Source organism: Oncorhynchus keta, chromosome 27 (genome assembly GCF_023373465.1).
Source record: "Oncorhynchus keta strain PuntledgeMale-10-30-2019 chromosome 27, Oket_V2, whole genome shotgun sequence".
Classification (NCBI taxonomy): Eukaryota; Metazoa; Chordata; class Actinopteri; order Salmoniformes; family Salmonidae; genus Oncorhynchus; species Oncorhynchus keta.
Window position 1 is genome coordinate 34,502,585 of NC_068447.1, and position 19,614 is coordinate 34,522,198.

Sequence of the window (19,614 nt, forward strand, 5' to 3'; positions counted from 1 at the left end):
TAGAACTAGTTAGGAATGTGGTATGACACTAGAATAACGTATGTTTGCGACGTTATGCAAGTTGATGTTGCAGAAGACAAATGGCTTGTGGAAAGACTGCAACTACTAAATTGGCTAAGCGAAAGAAGACCATGAGGGGATAACAAATCATTTTTGAAGTGAATCATAAGCATTTTAAAAGAAAATGTTAGTGAGGAGGGAAATTCACCCACACAATTACAGTAATAGTCAGTTAGGATTCTATTCAAACACTACAGTGTTTAAAAAAAAAAAAGAATGTTTGGAGAAATAACTTGCATTGTGGGGAAGACAACATTACATTCATATGTTCTCTCTGGGGAAGATTTTCAGTCTACAGACAGGAGCTATAGTGTACCATCATGCTGTCTGTGTCACACACCCCAAGTAAACATGTTTTCCCTGACATCTCGCCTAATAGTTTCTCCTCTTTCTCCACCATCTTGCGCATCCTAAATGCTCTGTCTCAAGACTCTTGAGGCAGAAACTGGTCTGGATTTCATTGCTCTTCCATTTAAACGCATTCTATTTTGCTGAAATACAGTAGATAGGTCACAGAGTATCGTAAATAAGACATTTTAGTCATTTAGCAGACACTCTAATCCAGAGCAAATTACTCTGAGTGCATACATTTTCATACTTTCCATAATGGTCCCCCATGGGAATCTAACCCACAACCCCGGGCATAGCAAGCGCCATGCTCTACCAACTGAGCAACACAGGATTATACATTTCAGTCTTGAATGTACTTACTACGACTGTGATATGTGATTCTCACCTAGCTATCTTAAGATTAATAACTGCAAGTCGCTCTGGATAAGAGCGTCTGCTATAAATGACTAAAATGTAAATGTGAAATTAACATCAAAGACTTTGAATGTTCAGCCAGCCTGTAAGCCAGGGGTGTTAGGGGAGGCGACCTGTCTGTACTTGCTCTGCCCAGAATTGATAGTAATTGCTGACATCCAGCCACTGGGGGAATCACAGTGTGGTTCCTCCACCTGTGTAAGGCAAACCCACCCAATCAAATTCTTACAAATAGCACGCTATCGTCTGATTGGCTGTGGGGCATGTCTGTTACAAAACATGCCAAAAGTTTGATGGGCTGTATCAGGGGGCAGACATTTGTTAAACATGAGGTATGTGTCACACATAGCCAACAACAGTCATCATAGTCCAACTCTTGGCTGTGAAGACTTAGTGTTGGGTGTTTGGGTTGTGTGAGCAACAACCCAGTAATAATCACCAGCCAGCCAGGCTCTAAGGCGGGTAGATTTATCCTTCTGTTTGACCCTTAGGGCAGACTAGGCTATGCAGAACTGAATTAACATTGGGAGAGATGGTGTGGTGAAGCGTTTTATGTCTTCTCCTGTCGAAAGGTGGCAGGCCGCGGGAGGGCTCAGAGGACCAGGGTTAGTCCAATGCTTCATGGCAGTCATTATCCCTGCTTTATGATCAGCTCTTACCACTTACTGCTGGTGAATTCATTATAGATGGTGTTTTCCCTTTGAAGGAGGCTTTAAATTCAATGAGAAATACCTCCTTTACAACACAAGCCAAATAAACAGCCAAACAAACATATCAATATATAGAACGTCTTTCTTCTGCCTTAATGCCCTAACTATATGTGTACAATAGTCTGGTCAATATCTTATCATGAATATGCTGTCTAAATACTACATGAAATGCAGTCTCCCATGGATCATTTTGTTTGACTATACAACTGGTCTGGACAGAGCTTTTCTAAACCTTGCCGTCACAATTCTAAAGGAACATTTACTCCATCTAGACGTGTCCTTAGAGGCAGCATATCAGACGAACAAAACATTGGCAAATACTTACTTCCACTGCTTTAAATGAAAAATGTACTAACTAAACAACTAGCTACAGATCTGTGACAAGAAACAGCTTTATCTGTAGAGCTCCATCTCTCAGTGTGTTTCTGACTCCTCTACTTCTCCTCATAACTTCAAACAAAATGGCTGTCCTCCACATCCCTGAGCAACATGGCTCCTGGTATGATCTGGCCCTCATCACTAAGCACACTGCCTCAGAATTGGATGCCAATCAAGGGCTCTTAGCCTGTATTCTTCATCTGCGTATAAACAGACTGGAATAAAGAGCAGCTCTCAGAAACCGTTGTTGACTTCAAATAATCACACCACGAAAGGTAGGAAATTATACAGCTCATTTGTGGTTTGCAGTATTTTTGCGAACTACCAGCTGAGATGTGGATGCTAGGGGAATTACTGTCGGTAAGCAGAGAGGAACGTGGCTTTCTCAAATCAACAATGTTTGGGTAGACTCAATGTTGGAGCGTTGGATGATCCTCAGTTCAATATTTACTCTGTTTCACTGACGAATGATGGCAAAGCTAGCTTAGGCAGAAAACTTCAATAAAGAGGCACTCTGTTCAATTGTCATTACCATGTACATTAGTAATGGGGGTGTATCTTGCTATGGTAGAGAGAAGGCATTACAGTAATTACAATCTAATTGCTGCACTACTTTGTTTTATTATTTATAGGTCATTTTTCTTTTGGGGTTTTCAGCCCTTGAGTAATGAATAAAGCACATTCTAGTCACACCTCAGTATGGACACCTCAGTATGGACACCTCAGTATGGATATTTCTCTATCTATCAGTCTATCTTTCTCTCACACACGCACACATACACACACATACACACATGCAAACACACCTCATTGTGTTTCCCTTGTGTGTTCTGGTGTTCTCTTAGCTAACATATTACCCAGCTTAAACAAAAGTAAAATGTAATTATGGGCCAGACAGGTCAATGGCAAAGAAATCCAAACGGATCCCTCTGAACCCTTCAAAGGTACCCATGGGCAAGGTGCTTAGCTAATTATCCTACCACAGTCCAGTAAGGGCATAGAACAAACCAAAACATAGTGTATCATATAGCTACAGAGATCATACTTCACCATCTGTGGATGATGTGACATACTTAAAACGTACACTTAAAAACATACATGTACAGTATGCTGATGAGGTGTAGGAGGAAGTGGATGGGATTAACATGCACTGGCAGTGTGACAACATCATCCATGCTGAAGGGAGTTTCCTGCCTGGGCTGCTAGTAGCTCCATCTATATGCATCAGAGCGTCTCTGTTTCTCAGAGGGCTGATTAGCACGCCGGTCAGTCCTGGCAGAAAATAATCTGAGGACAGAGAGCACTAAGCACTGAGCAGTAGTAGTGCAGCTGCTACATTACACAACAACAAGTTCCCTGACTATGATTAATTAACACACTCCTACAGCCAGACGGATGGACAAGTCCTCTGTTTTCCCCTGGTCCCTGACAACCTCGCCTCCATCCCACTCCTGCACAGCTGTTTGCTAGTGCCCTGCCTGTGTCCGGAAGTGAGCTAACATTTTGATTACACTCCCCTTTACTCTACTTGGAAGGAAAATACATTATTCTAAACCATGGCAAAGCTGACTGATATTCCTCTGTATATTCAGCTCAAAATGGTCATTTCATGTAAAGGGAAAATTGGTCATACGAGCATGTGGGCTGTGGCTGGGGGGCATGTTGCTGGGATGCTGGGAGCAGTCGGGCGGTAAATTAAGTATTGGACGGTGGGCATTGTGAAAAGGCTGTTATATTTACAAGGACTGTTAGCTCAGCTAAGGTCAGCCGTTGTGATGGTTGGCTGTTAGGGTAGATTTGACAGCATTGACGGGGGCTCTGTGAGATACAGGGTGATCTAATGTATGACCCCAATGGGAAGTATTAGCCCCCCACAGCAGGCCTCTGCCTGTCATCTGGGACTGTATGGGTGGTGCATATGACCTGCAGATGATCCAGCCTGCATTCTATACATTCATTTGAATGACATCTTACTGCCACATGGAAATTGTACTGAGCAGTGAAGACAGTCAAGACAGCCTTTTTACTCAGATAGTCCTTTATAGGCCTTAGATTTGTGTATTTTCTAGAGAGGTGTACATATTTGTCCTTTCCATTTTAACACAGAGCAATTATATCCATCCAAATTGCACAGAGCAACTCTTGGCACAAATTAATTGCAATAAGTTGACAAATTTTTTTTTTTTTTTTTTAATTGCTCCAAGACATGACACGGCACGGCGACATCATAAACGAACATCAGCGTTCGTTTACGCTAATGGAAATAGAATAAATATTGTCTGTAGTCACGTTGATTCACTCCTGGAGTCCTGACGATGCCCTCCCCTGAGTCTATTTGAGCTGATCATCCCAGTCCTATAAGAACAGAGGGACATAACTTCAATTAGGAGACAGACAGACAGACAGACAGACAGACAGACAGACAGACAGACAGACAGACAGACGTAAGGTTTAACAGAACACCTTTTTTGGATATAGCCTATTGTGGTTTTTCTTTATTCGACTGAGTACCCAAGCCTTCACTCTAAACATATTAAGCCCCTCATCCTATAGAACAACTCTTATACTTACTAGGCTTATAGGCCTACCTCAGGTGATTCGTTTCGTGATTTTCTTTTTTTGCATTAGAATGCTAGCCAATAGGTCAACTTGCGTTTCCACGCATCTTAACTGACTCTGAGAGAAGTTGAGCGGAAAAGGCTTCTGGTGCCATTTCAATTAGATATTATGTGCAGATTTGTTTCCTAAACTCTTTACTTCCCTTGGCAAAGGCAATTTACCCCTGCTGAAATGGACCGGGGGCTCCCAGAGCCTTAATGGCCTAGTTTGAGCACAAGTTTTAATAGGATTACTGTGAAACTACTAGAATGGCTGCTGCCTCTGCTTATGTATCATCTGATGGAGAAAGAGATGAAGAGGCTGATCTGGACTGACTGACTGGCTCTGAAACTAAGTTATTTCAAATATTTGGTTGTTGAGATTGCCACAAATGTCTCATGAGTGCAGTCATTGCGCATATTTTCGGACTGAATATAACAGTATAATAAGTACAAGAGACAGTGGAAAACACTTTGGTACTTATCTGGGTTTCTTTCAAAGACAGCTGGCTGCTGAATATGTCACAAATCACTATGTTTAATTAATGTCCACTGTATTTGGTGGATGATGACTAAAGGTGGTATTTGAAGTGTTATCTGTCAGAAAGAGACACAGGCAATCCTCTCACATAGCTCGCTCAATGTTTGGAGCGTTTGCCCCATTTTCTTTGACAGTATTTTTCGCTGCAACCTCCTACACATTATCTGCAGCAGCAATTTCTCTGTCTCCAATAATCAAAATATTAGGGGAATGTGATCTAAATAAAGCTGTGTACTTTAGACAGAAGCTTTTCTACTAACACAGCCAACAACCATTATGTAGCAAACAACAGTCATTCTCACAGCAGGTTTATGGAGCTCTTAGCTCAGTCTATAACGAGGACAGAGTCAGATACGTTTGGAACTAGTCGCAAAGCATGTATGCACTGCTTCGGGGTCCTTTCAGAGAATGTCAAGAGACTGTGGTCAAATCTTACAAAATGTCAAGAGACTATGGTCAAATCTTACAAAATGTCAAGAGACTATGGTCAAATCTTACAAAATGTCAAGAGACTATGGTCAAATCTTACAAAATGTCAAGAGACTGTGGTCAAATCTTACAAAATGTCAAGAGACTATGGTCAAATCTTACAAAATGTCAAGAGACTGTGGTCAAATCTTACAAAATGTCAAGAGACTATGGTCAAATCTTACAAAATGTCAAGAGACTGTGGTCAAATCTTACAAAATGTCAAGAGACTGTGGTCAAATCTTACAAAATGTCAAGAGACTATGGTCAAATCTTACAAAATGTCAAGAGTCTATGGTCAAATCTTACAAAATGTCAAGAGACTATGGTCAAATCTTACAAAATGTCAAGAGACTATGGTCAAATCTTACAAAATGTCAAGAGACTGTGGTCAAATCTTACAAAATGTCAAGAGACTATGGTCAAATCTTACAAAATGTCAAGAGACTGTGGTCAAATCTTACAAAATGTCAAGAGACTATGGTCAAATCTTACAAAATGTCAAGAGACTATGGTCAAATCTTACAAAATGTCAAGAGACTATGGTCAAATCTTACAAAATGTCAAGAGACTGTGGTCAAATCTTACAAAATGTCAAGAGACTATGGTCAAATCTTACAAAATGTCAAGAGACTGTGGTCAAATCTTACAAAATGTCAAGAGACTATGGTCAAATCTTACAAAATGTCAAGAGACTGTGGTCAAATCTTACAAAATGTCAAGAGACTGTGGTCAAATCTTACAAAATGTCAAGAGACTATGGTCAAATCTTACAAAATGTCAAGAGACTGTGGTCAAATCTTACAAAATGTCAAGAGACTATGGTCAAATCTTACAAAATGTCAAGAGACTATGGTCAAATCTTACAAAATGTCAAGAGACTGTGGTCAAATCTTACAAAATGTCAAGAGACTGTGGTCAAATCTTACAAAATGTCAAGAGACTGTGGTCAAATCTTACAAAATGTCAAGAGACTATGGTCAAATCTTACAAAATGTCAAGAGACTATGGTCAAATCTTACAAAATGTCAAGAGACTGTGGTCAAATCTTACAAAATGTCAAGAGACTGTGGTCAAATCTTACAAAATGTCAAGAGACTATGGTCAAATCTTACAAAATGTCAAGAGACTGTGGTCAAATCTTACAAAATGTCAAGAGACTGTGGTCAAATCTTACAAAATGTCAAGAGACTATGGTCAAATTTTACAAAATGTCAAGAGACTGTGGTCAAATCTTACAAAATGTCAAGAGACTATGGTCAAATCTTACAAAATGTCAAGAGACTGTGGTCAAATCTTACAAAATGTCAAGAGACTATGGTCAAATCTTACAAAATGTCAAGAGACTGTGGTCAAATCTTACAAAATGTCAAGAGACTATGGTCAAATCTTACAAAATGTCAAGAGACTGTGGTCAAATCTTACAAAATGTCAAGAGACTATGGTCAAATCTTACAAAATGGAGTGCCCACATTCAAAGGGCTAAAGACAATGTAGTGTCCTGCAGTTTGACTCTGACCCGGAGCCTTCTGGGCTTGTGCCACACTGAATGCCCCCAATAGTCTAGTAGTGTATTAGTCTGCAATTAGGGAACTGTAATTTATTTTAATTAAAGCTTGCAATTAAATGAATAGGCATTGAGCGGCAGTATCCAGCTGACTCATCGCAGCCCTAGCCCTGTCTCATCAAACCCAAAGGCATGCTTGTCTACTAGTGTTAACCCGTCTCAAAGACCACATCAGAGTACATTAGTTTAGGATCAGGAATACAGCATGCCATTGGGTTGTGATCTTTACTCTGAAAGATATAAAATGAGGAATCTAATCTCTGGGCATTGGACAAATATTTGATAGCAAGAAGACATTCAGTAATGCACCAGGTCTGGAAAGGGTTCAGCTTATCAGGTTTCCACACCAATGCCTACAGTAGGTAAGAACATTCTTCCCCATCCCCAATTCTCCCATTCCTGTACAGACAGGGATCTCTCCAGCTTAATGCCATATAACCAGGGAGGGTGACATTTGCACATTCATACAGCCATTGATCACCACTACTTTGTCATCAGCTCTGCTTGAGCAGTCCCTTAGGAGAGGACATTTACAGGGACATGGAGTCACACACACACACACACAAACAAACACGCACGCATGAACACAAAGCCCTGCTGTGAAATGTATTGTGGACACCTGGCAGTCCGGATAAAGTTCAATCCACCTGCAATACAGTGCAATCCAAGTCTTTTCACGGTCGATAGCTTGTATAATTTCATTCCCTCGTGTCACTTCACAAAACCACTTCCAAGTAAAAGAAAAGCCTTGTGGATGATCTGTTTGAACTGAACCAAAGAAAAGCTTTCTCTAACATTTAACATTGTGTCCTGACAGTCCCACAGGAAGGATTTACAAACTGTCTGGCGTGGATAAAACAATGGTAGCTAACTCCTACCTGCAGCTGATTGTGACTCAGCTATTGTCTGAGGGGTCGTTCAGAATACTCAGGGTCAGGGTTGCTGTTTGAATGCCGTATGAGTCCTGGGCTGGGATCATTTACAGTTCCATGTCTTCCTCTTCCCCTCCCCCATTCCCCAGCCTGTCCCCAGATAGGCCGATTAATCATACTGCCACAGAGATAGTGAGCCAATCTGCATGTGAAGCTGTAGTGAAAACAGAGAAAGAGCCGGGCTTCTGCAGCAATGCAGATAGGACGACATCTATTGGGATCCCAACAGCCTCTTGTTTCAAAATGGAGGGCAAACACAATGGATGCTCCTGCAACAATAACCCAAGGTTTCTGTGTCAGTTACTGGATGACATTCCGAGTCACGTTTTATAAAGGAAATCGGAAGAGACCATGTTTGAGAGACCTGGAATAATAACCATGTTGTCCAAACATAATGATAACACATTATTAATCAAGAGAATAATTGGAAATCTCTAACCCTCGTTGTCATTGGCAGAGAGATTCAGTCCCCTTCTACTCGGTAAATATACGACTTATTATCTAGCCCAAGTAACTTCCGGACAACAACAACAACCCAAAGCTATCTGCAGATCTAAAAGCGGCCTGCTGCTTATCTTTCACCTCTGCAGATTAAAGAGTGCTGAAAATGCCTTGTCAGCAGCATGGAGGTTGGCAGAAGGTTGGGATTGATGACAGGGCCTGGACCGTCCACTCTGCCTCTCTCTGACCCATCTGCCTGGCAGGCAGCACAACATCACGAGGCCAGACCGCCTCTATCACTCTCTCACCTTCACCTGGCTGGCATGAAAAGGTGGACAGCTGAGCACTCACAAATGTTGTTATTGTTGGGTTGACGTATCAGATGAAAGAGTCACAAATACTAATCATATGCATTCATTTGACCTCTGATAGCTGGTAGCTCTGCAATCTGCAAACAGAATTTGGACCTTGAGAGATTGTTAGTAGAGAACAAATACAAAATGTATGCTCTGGGTTCAGCCTTTGAAAAACATCCTTTAGTCTCATATCAACTAAAATATATAAAGTTCAAAGATTTTAGTTCCCATGATCTGCTTGCTGTTGCTAGTCGTTCGTATATTAGAGCCGTGGTGAAGGGAGAAATAGTATTATCCCTCGTTTCCTCGTAACAAACAAGTCCATACCTAATGAACCGACTCTACATTTGCATTTAAGACTGTGCTGGGTAAAGCACATGAAGAATGAGGAAGTATGCATTACAACTCGAGAATTACACACATTAACCCACATACAAAATAGGCAATCACTCACGAATTAATACAAAAATCATGATTGATTCCACCCAGGAAATTATTAGGGAAGCGACAAGTATCTGAAAGCTGTCACTTGCAGTACTGGGCTGTTTCTTTACAAAACAGCTGCAGGAGCTCTTGAGATGAGAGCAAAATGGACACTCCGGTGGACACTGTATGTACACTGTGGGAAAGGAGGACAGGACACACAGAGTAGTTCAAATGAGGCTCTATTCTAAGTTTATTTTAGTGGGACACCAGCTGTCAATTCATGGTGGAGGCTGACAAAAACCAAAAGCTGGTGGACTCGAAAAGCCACCAAGGGATTCGTCAGGCTGAGATATAAACGTGTTGGAGGCTGAAGAACGTTATCTTCCAACAGTCTACAATCTAGATCATTTTAAAGCAATTATTTGCCGCAGTCAGAAAGCGAAGGGTGTTGTTTTACCGGTGCTATGGATTTCAGGCCATGATGGATTTCAGGCCATGATGGATTTCAGGCCATGATGGATTTCAGGCCATGATGGATTTCAGGCCATGATGGATTTCAGGCCATGATGGATTTCAGGCCATGATGGATTTCAGGCCATGATGGATTTCAGGCCATGATGGATTTCAGGCCATGATGGATTTCAGGCCATGATGGTGCCTTTTTGTTTTCTTTATGTTTGTTTATGAGATATATTGCAAGTACAAGTTGAACGTAAAAACACACTAGATAAATCATTGTGTAGTTAGTCATTTTAAATTATTCTTAGGCACCCTTTGCATTGTGGTGTCATACTGTGATAGTCATGTGACCACTCCGACCCCTGAAATTGATTAGCTGAGTGTGAGTGGTACAACAGCAGAGACTGAGACTCTGTCTCCAGGGACAGGATCAATGTGGTTGGTTGGTTTGCATTTCAGGAAGTCACCTCAGGACACAGAGCCTGGTGGAGGGCAGAGACTGTAGTCTACAGTACGTAAGACGCTTCACTTCCACTTCCGATGGAATGGCGGAAATACTTACACGCTTGATTCAAGTTACCATGTAACAACAATGAACATTTGTGGCTCTCATCTCAATAACATATAAAACTACCAACAGATACATGTATCCTGATTCAAAGGCACTTTGTGATATTTTCATATGAAAAAGCTGTATGAAATAATCCATATCCTTCGTTCTGATGCAGAACTCCATCAGTTTACTGTCCTGACTATGTATGGGCAGGCTGCTGCAGAGCCGAGCCAAACAATGCGAGTCAGCAGCACTGTCGAGGTGTGAAGTGACCAGCCCCACATAGCCAGGGCTTTGTCCTTGGAACTGTCCCCTCACAGCTCTGCCTGCCGGCCTGCGCTGGCTACACATCCCACATTACACATAGTAAAAAAAAAAAGAAGCATCCTACAGCACTTCATAAAACCCCCATGGCCCCTCTTCGGTCTCCTCTCTCCATACTGCTCAGCATATCTGTCAGCCTCTGTCTTATCTGCTCCTCCTCTGTCCTGTCTTAGCCTACACACAGACTCTATTTGAGTGCATGGTACACCCTAGGCTCCTGTCCTAGCATAGAACAGGTACAGACAGTGCAATAGACTGGTGTTTGTTAGGCGGGGTGCCGTGTGTTTGTAGCTGCACCACGTTCTGGTTCCTGACAGTGCAGGACAGGGTGAAGTGTTAATAGACGCTGGTGGGATAAACAAAGCAGCTGTCAGCAGGGCTGCCTCCTGGAAATGTTCCAGGAAAATAGGTAGCTACTCCACTACACTACACACAGAACCACCCAGGCTAAATGAGCCATGGCCAATGAGAGTGACTTACTGTATATTCACAACCATAGTGTTCATTCAAAGTCTCTAAAGCAAAATATAACATATTAAAAAAAATATATATATATATAAAATATCCCAAGCCAGAACTGCAATTGGTCACAGTACAAACTGAGATAAAACAAGGAGCTAAGAGGTTTGTAAATTACATAATTTCACCATCTTTTAGAATCTACAAATGTCACAAGATGTAAGATCGAGCTTGTCATAAAGGCGTATACAGTATGCACTAGAAAAGAACATGCAAAGCAAAGAATACACATCCCTTCACCAATATTCTCCAACTGTGTAATGCAAGCAGAGATCAGATCCACCGAGTCACAGTGCAACCTCCAGTACCAACTGAGTTTCCCTACAGTACAGTTTCAGCACCGGACAGCGGCATTTAGTTTCACTTCACAAATATCACTCCTTTCCATTGCATAATCTTCAATATTCCCCCATAAAGAATTAAAGCCAGGCAGGGAAGAAAGGTTAGAATACACCTTACCAGAGCAATCTCCTTGATCCTATTATCCACAATGGATGGGCCAACCCATTCACCAGAGAGGCACTTAAGGGTTAATGTAACAGTGTCTTAATAACGTCCCTCGATCGCTCGCCCATCAGCCCAAGAAACTGCAGTCTTCCTCTCACTGTTCCTGCTGCAGCAGTACTCACTCTCCTGTACACACACACACATGAACGTACACACACACACATTCTCTCTCTCTCACAACCCCCACCCTTCCTTCTCTCAATCCCCTCCTCCTCTCCCTCATCTCTCTCTCTTCCCCCTCCTCTCTGTGCCTTTTTTGCTTCCCCCACTGAGTGAATCCCCCCTCCTTTCCCTCTCTCCTCTCCCACGCATCTTCCACCCCCTCCCTCCACTCCAGCGCTCTCTCTCTCTCTCTCTCACTCACTCACTCACTCAGCCTCCTGATTTGAGATGCTGCTCACCCTGTGCTGTATGCAGCACTCCTCTCTGCCACCCTGCTCCAACACTGAAGGGCAACCTGAGAGAATCAATATGCAATACTGTCAAACCCACATCAAGAACCTAGCGGCATTTGAAACAAACCCCACCCAAGACCTCTGGGAATTCTACAGAGTCTAGCAGCTCGGGGAACGATACAGAGTTTAGCTGTCAGGAAAGGAAAAGGAGGAAAAAGACAACATGAGAACAGGATGGGGGTACAAAAAGAGCCAATGGGAAGAGTAAGAGTCTGTAAAAATGGATGTAAGGTAGAGTGAGAGAACAGAGGAAGAATAGAGAAAGCATTCTGTGGCACACACACTGCAGCCAGAAGTGGCAGTTTGACACTGAATGAGTGACTGCTGAGAGATTCTCTTTCAGATGCTCACGAGGCTCTTTGAAGCTGGGAGTATGGCATGTTTACGCTACAGCAACAGTACATGACTAATGTTGGTCCACTGTCACACGCGCGCATACACACACACACACACACACACACACACACACACACACACACACACACACACACACACACACACACTCACTCACTCACTCACTCACTAAAGTCTTTGCAGCAGAAATTTTAATGTCCTTGTTACGGATACAAGTATCCTGTGTGTGTGTGTTTCTTTTCTCTCCTTCTCCCCTCACAGGTGAAAATCATCACTCCCTAATCAGTCACCAATCATCAATCAGAAGACACACCTCCTCCTGTTTCCTATCCAATCACACTTCCTTTCCCTTGGTTTAAAAACCCTGTCAGTTGTTTGCTCTGGAGCGCAATCTCTTTATGTATTGAGCTGTCTTTTGTTTGAGCACCTCCATAGCACTTTGTCATCACCTGTGAGTATTGTTTTGGTTCTTTTGTTTGTTTGCTGGTGGGAAAAGGGGGAACCAAGGCAAGTCGCCCATGGGCATACACTACCCGTAGGTAAACTTTGTTAAATACCTAGTTAGAACTGGGCGGACCACCGACTGTATTTTTGGTTAGTTAGCTGTTGTTGAAATGGGCTAGTCGAGCTTAGGGGTGTTTTTGAATACTTGTTTCCTTGGGTCCAGCTCAGCCCCTTTTCCTGCTCCCCCCCCCCCATTACCGTGTGTTTATTAATAAACCCTGAGTTTGACGGTAGATTTCAGTTGTCGTGGTTATTTCATTCACACTTTTACTTTGTCACTATTATAAATTGCATGAGTTATGTTACGGGTCTCATTACCATCCCCCCCCCCCTAGACTGTCGGGCCAAAAGGGATTCGTAAATCATGGATGCATGGAACAATGTTAACTTAACTGTAGTTCATATTTTCTGTAAGGGCTCAAATCCAGCTGGCATCTCACAAGTAGCTATAAAGAGATTGACAGAAGCTGTGAATCAGCAGTGGGTCTTGCTGACTAAACCTTTCCTTGCCACACCTTTTCCAAACTGCTGTGACAAAAGCAAAGATGGATTACAGTCATCACTGTGGCAGTAGCCCTACAATATCATTTATGTATTACTGTAGCAGTACTGGTTGATGTAGTCATAACAATCACAACAGCAGTAGTAATTTCATAGGTGCATCAAAACCAACAGGACACTAAAGATAGAGGTAGTCCAAAACATTGCAAACACACACTAGCTTTCTCATGGATTTCTTTCCTTAGCTTACTGTTTCAGACCTTCATTTGGGTTGTCTTAGTACTGGCACAGTCCGTGTTTGTCCTCTTTTGCAGCTTTAAAAAAATAGTATATGATGGTGCCTCTGTATGGTAGGACCTTTGCTGAGCCAGACAATTCAGAGCCCTCTGGGCTTTTTATAGTGTGTCACGGAAAATTATCATCTTCCCATAAGGGAAGCTGCCTCCTAAGTGGCCACCGATGAGCACTCCAAAATGAAATCAATAAGGCCTCAATCAGTGGGAACGAAACAGAGAGGGTTGGCCTTTCTCAATTTCACAACTCAGGCCTGGAGAAACAAGAGCAAGTGTAATTTGTTCTCTGCTCCTGCAAGACCTGACAATAGTCATTTCAATTCCATGCTCAATAGATGGTTACTAGGCTTGGAAATGATCCAATAATTATGAGTCAATTCACTGAGTCTGTCACAGTGATTTGCCATGTACAGGGCTCTACAGTGTGACCATTTAACTCACATGAGCCTAAATATTTTGTGCAATCTGGAATTTATATGTAGGAGCACCAGTACACCTAGAAAAATGTACAAATTCTAGCTTTAATTTCTCAAATATTTTTAATTTTGCTCCTAGACGTTTCAAATTGTGTGTACATGTGCTCCTGATGTACTGGAATGACTGAAATGGAACAGATTAGAAAATACTTGTGATGGGAGGGAAAACATTTTTTTACAGTTACATATCGCAATACTTTAAATCCATGTATTTTTTTGCTGCCGCTAGTCAGCTGGATCAAATTCAGATTTTGTGTCACTGGCCCCATAAATGTCAAAGTGGAATTATGTTTTTAGACATAAGCTGAAATGTCTTGAGTCAATAAGTATTCAACCCCTTTGTTATGGCAATCCTAAATAGTACACATCTAGCTTAACAAGTCACATAAGTTGCATGGACTCACTGTTTTGTCGTGTCTTTGGCTATCATTAATGCGATGACTATTGTTTTATCAAATCGATTAACGGTAATTATACGATGATTAAATTACTCATGTAACAATTAACTCATCAGCAAACTTGGGGCACCATGCAAAAAGTTTATTTAACGAGTTAGCGTTTTCCGAATTAACTCCTAAAGATATAAATATCTTACATTTCAGTCATCAATCAGTCATTAATTAACTGTTTTTTACCATCTATCAGTCTCATTCTGAACATTGCAAAATCCTTGGATATTTGCACAAATCCTAGCATCAATAATGAATCAGTGATATTCAAATTGGCTTAATTATTTATTTACTAATTAACTAAATAATCACACAGAATTACATAAACAAACAGAATAGGTTACTCATTGATTACTGTATACTGCAATGAAAAGTCCCTAGTGGACTAAACCGATATGACTGCTTGTTACACAAAATGAAAAGGGAGGGGCATGTAAGAAAGAGCAGGTGAAATGACAAAGGCCTTCACTAACATACACGCAGCTGATAACTATGCTCATGGAAATGCTAATACTTTGCACATGAACGGCCGCTCATTAGAAAATAATTGCAATGTATATATTTACGATTGTATGCCTTTGTCTCTCTGAAATCGGTGGTCCGTCTGGGGAGTAATTTGACAAAGTTTCTGGTTGTGTCTGTTTGAACAGATCATCCAGACGTACCAATGGTCGTTGGAAAGGGAAATGTTCTTTCGAATGGATCTTTTCGTTAGAATATATAGTTTAGAGGTATCTATAGTGGTGAGAGAATTGTTCTTCTCTCGTCTTCGGTCGAGTTTCCTAGACTATTTTACATGTAAAGCTGTAGACTGTGAATGTGTAGTCTTGTCGTTTCCTTCACCATTTCAACGTGTATAGCTGGCGCTGCACGAAGCTGGTCTGGTGGAGTCAAACCATTCGTGACGTCCGGTTCAACACCGTTCCCCTGCTTGGTCTAATGTACATTTTGTCAGAAGTGGATTTTATGCAGTCTGAGACGCCGACATAATGCCTGTGCTCACATGGGTGTGGCCACTGACTTGGTTAAGACTTCATATGAAAAACAATTCTCTCATTTAGAAGGCTAACATCACATTCCATCTTCTCACAAATAGTTTCATATTTAATCCTATCAGTTCCCCAACATTTGGATGTGAATCTCATCACTGGGAAATATACACATTCAGAGATAGAGTTATGTTGTTATACTGTCCTTCATGGGATCCCAAAACTGATCTGACATAATTGTTCTTTAAGTGCCCATAGACCACTCCAACCGCTTGGACTATATTTATGACCGGTCATAAAACTGGTGGGGAGAGAGAGGGGGAAGGAAAATTTGGCACCTATAATCCTCAACCAACAGGGCAAGTCGGAATGGATCGCATGCAGCGACCCAAGAAAACGACTCCGAAAAAGAGGGAAACGAGGCGGTCTTCTGGTCAGACTCCGAAAAAGGGCACATCGCGCACCACTCCCCAGCATTCTTCTTGCCAATGTCCAGTCTCTTGACAACAAGGTTGACGAAATCCGAGCATTCCAGAGGGACATCAGAGACTGCAACGTTCTCTGCTTCACGGAAACATGGCTCACTGGAGAGACGCTATCCGATGCGGTGCAGCCAACGGGTGTCTCCACGCATCGCGCCGACAGAAACAAACATCTTTCTGGTAAGAAGAGTGGCGGGGGCGTATGCCTCATGACTAACGAGACATGGTGTGATGAAGGAAACATACAGGAACTCAAATCCTTCTGTTCACCTGATTTAGAATTCCTCACAATCAAATGTAGACCGCATTATCTTCCAAGAGAATTCTCTTCGATTATAATCACAGCCGTATATATCCCCCCCATGCAGACACATTGATGGCTCTGAACGAACTTTATTTAACTCTTTGCAAACTGGAAACCATTTATCCGGAGGCTGCATTCATTGTAGCTGGGGATTTTAACAAAGCTAATCTGAAAACAAGACTCCCTAAATTTTATCAGCATATCGATTGCGCAACCAGGGGTGGTAAAACCTTGGATCATTGTTACTCTAACTTCCGCGATGCATATAAGGCCCTGCCCCGCCCCCCTTTCGGAAAAGCTGACCACGACTCCATTTTTCTGATCGCTGCCTACAGGCAGAAACTAAAACAAGAGGCTCCCACGCTGAGGTCTGTCCAACGCTGGTCAGACCAAGCTGACTCCACACTCCAAGACTGCTTCCATCACGTGGACTGGGACATGTTTCGTATTGCGTCAGATAAAAATATTGACGAATACGCTGATTCGGTGTGCGAGTTCATTAGAATGTGCGTCGAAGATGTCGTTCCCATAGCAACGATAAAAACATTCCCTAACCAGAAACCGTGGATTGATGGCAGCATTCGCGTGAAACTGAAAGCGCGAATCACTGCTTTTAATCAGGGCAAGGTGTCTGGTAACATGTCCGAATATAAACAATGCAGCTATTCCCTCCAAGGCTATTAAACAAGCTAAGCGTCAGTACAGAGACAAAGTGGAATCTCAATTCAATGGCTCAGACACAAGAGGCATGTGGCAGGGTCTACAGTCAATCACGGACTACAAGAAGAAACCCAGCCCAGTCACGGACCAGGATGTCTTGCTCCCAGGCAGACTAAATAACTTTTTGCCCGCTTTGAGGACAATACAGTGCCACTGACACGGCCTGCAACGAAAACATGCGGTCTCTCCTTCACTGCAGCCGAGGTGAGTAAGACATTTAAACGTGTTAACCCTCGCAAGGCTGCAGGCCCAGACGGCATCCCCAGCCGCGCCCTCAGAGCATGCGCTGACCAGCTGGCCGGTGTGTTTACGGACATATTCAATCAATCCCTATACCAGTCTGCTGTTCCCACATGCTTCAAGAGGGCCACCATTGTTCCTGTTCCCAAGAAAGCTAAGGTAACTGAGCTAAACGACTACCGCCCCGTAGCACTCACTTCCGTCATCATGAAGTGCTTTGAGAGACTAGTCAAGGACCACCCTACCTGACACCCTAGACCCACTCCAATTTGCTTACCGCCCAAATAGGTCCACAGACGACGCAATCTCAACCACACTGCACACTGCCCTAACCCACCTGGACAAGAGGAATACCTATGTGAGAATGTTGTTCATCGACTACAGCTCGGCATTCAACACCATAGTACCCTCCAAACTCATCATCAAGAGACCCTGGGTCTCGACCCCGCCCTGTGCAACTGGGTACTGGACTTCCTGACGGGCCGCCCCCAGGTGGTGAGGGTAGGCAACAACATCTCCTCCCCGCTGATCCTCAACACGGGGGCCCCACAAGGGTGCGTTCTGAGCCCTCTCCTGTACTCCCTGTTCACCCACGACTGCGTGGCCACGCACGCCTCCAACTCAATCATCAAGTTTGCGGACGACACAACAGTGGTAGGCTTGATTACCAACAACGACGAGACGGCCTACAGGGAGGAGGTGAGGGCCCTCGGAGTGTGGTGTCAGGAAAATAACCTTACACTCAACGTCAACAAAACTAAGGAGATGATTGTGGACTTCAGGAAACAGCAGAGGGAACACCCCCCTATCCACATCGATGGAACAATAGTGGAGAGGGTAGCAAGTTTTAAGTTCCTCGGCATACACATCACAGACAAACTGAATTGGTCCACTCACACTGACAGCGTCGTGAAGAAGGCGCAGCAGCGCTTCTTCAACCTCAGGAGGCTGAAGAAATTCGGCTTGTCACCAAAGGCACTCACAAACTTCTACAGATGCACAATCGAGAGCATCCTGGCGGGCTGTATCACCGCCTGGTACGGCAACTGCTCCGCCCTCAACCGTAAGGCTCTCCAGAGGGTAGTGAGGTCTGCACAACGCATCACCGGGGGCAAACTACCTGCCCTCCAGGACACCTACACCACCTGATGTTACAGGAAGGCCATAAAGATCATCAAGGACATCAACCACCCGAACCACTGCCTGTTCACCCCGCTATCATCCAGAAGGCGAGGTCAGTACAGGTGCATCAAAGCTGGGACCGAGAGACTGGAAAAACAGCTTCTATCTCAAGGCCATCAGACTGTTAAACAGCCACCACTAACATTGAGTGGCTGCTGCCAACACACTGTCATTGACACTGACCCAACTCCAGCCACTTTAATAATGGGAATTGATGGGAAATTATGTAAATATATCACTAGCCACTTTAAACAATGCTACCTTATATAATGTTACTTACCCTACATTATTCATCTCATATGCATACGTATATACTGTACTCTACATCATCGACTGCATCCTTATGTAATACATGTATCACTAGCCACTTTAACTATGCCACTTTGTTTACTTTGTCTACATACTCATCTCACATGTATATACTGTACTCGATACCATCTACTGTATGCTGCTCTGTACCATCACTCATTCATATATCCTTATGTACATATTCTTTATCACCTTATCATCTTTTACACTGTGTATAAGAAAGTCGTTTTGGAATTGTTAGTTAGATTACTTGTTGGTTATCACTGCATTGTCGGAACTAGAAGCACAAGCATTTCGCTACACTCGCATTAACATCTGCTAACCATGTGTATGTGACAAATAAAATTTGATTTGAAGTCATGACAGTGTGCAAAAGTAGTGTTTAACATGATTTTTGAATAATATATTATCATGTTACCCTTTCTCTCTTTTTTTTTTCTTTAGGTAATTCTCTCCCATCTTCCAAACAAAACAAGGTGCCTTTCAGCTGTGGTTGGCCCACTTTGAATCTGGCATGATGAGACGGAAGGGAACACTTTCACCTAGAGCAGGGGTTCAGAAACTTTTTCATTTGGGGCCTACCATCCGGAATTTACATGTTTTATTAACTAGGCAAGTCAGTTAAGAACAATTTCTTATTTACAATGATGGCCAACACCGGTCAAACCCGAACGACGCTGGGCCAATTGTGCGCTGCACGGCGGGATGCGATTCAGGATGGATTCGAACCAGGGACTGTAGTGACACTTCTTA

At 42.8% G+C, this 19,614-nt stretch overlaps 1 protein-coding gene across 4 annotated transcripts in view; it reads right to left on the reverse strand.

Annotated features, from left to right (window-relative positions):
* Positions 1–19,614, reverse strand: part of LOC118359846 (synaptotagmin-2-like) — an 81,001-nt gene that overhangs the window by 17,330 nt on the left and 44,057 nt on the right. The window contains exon 1 of one of the 4 annotated variants that reach the window (XM_035738680.2): positions 11,556–11,735. The exons of the other annotated variants lie outside the window; for them this stretch is intronic. The gene's annotated coding sequence lies outside the window, so the exon portion shown is untranslated. Of the gene's footprint in view, positions 1–11,555; positions 11,736–19,614 lie in introns of those variants that run through there. 4 annotated transcript variants of the gene reach the window in all.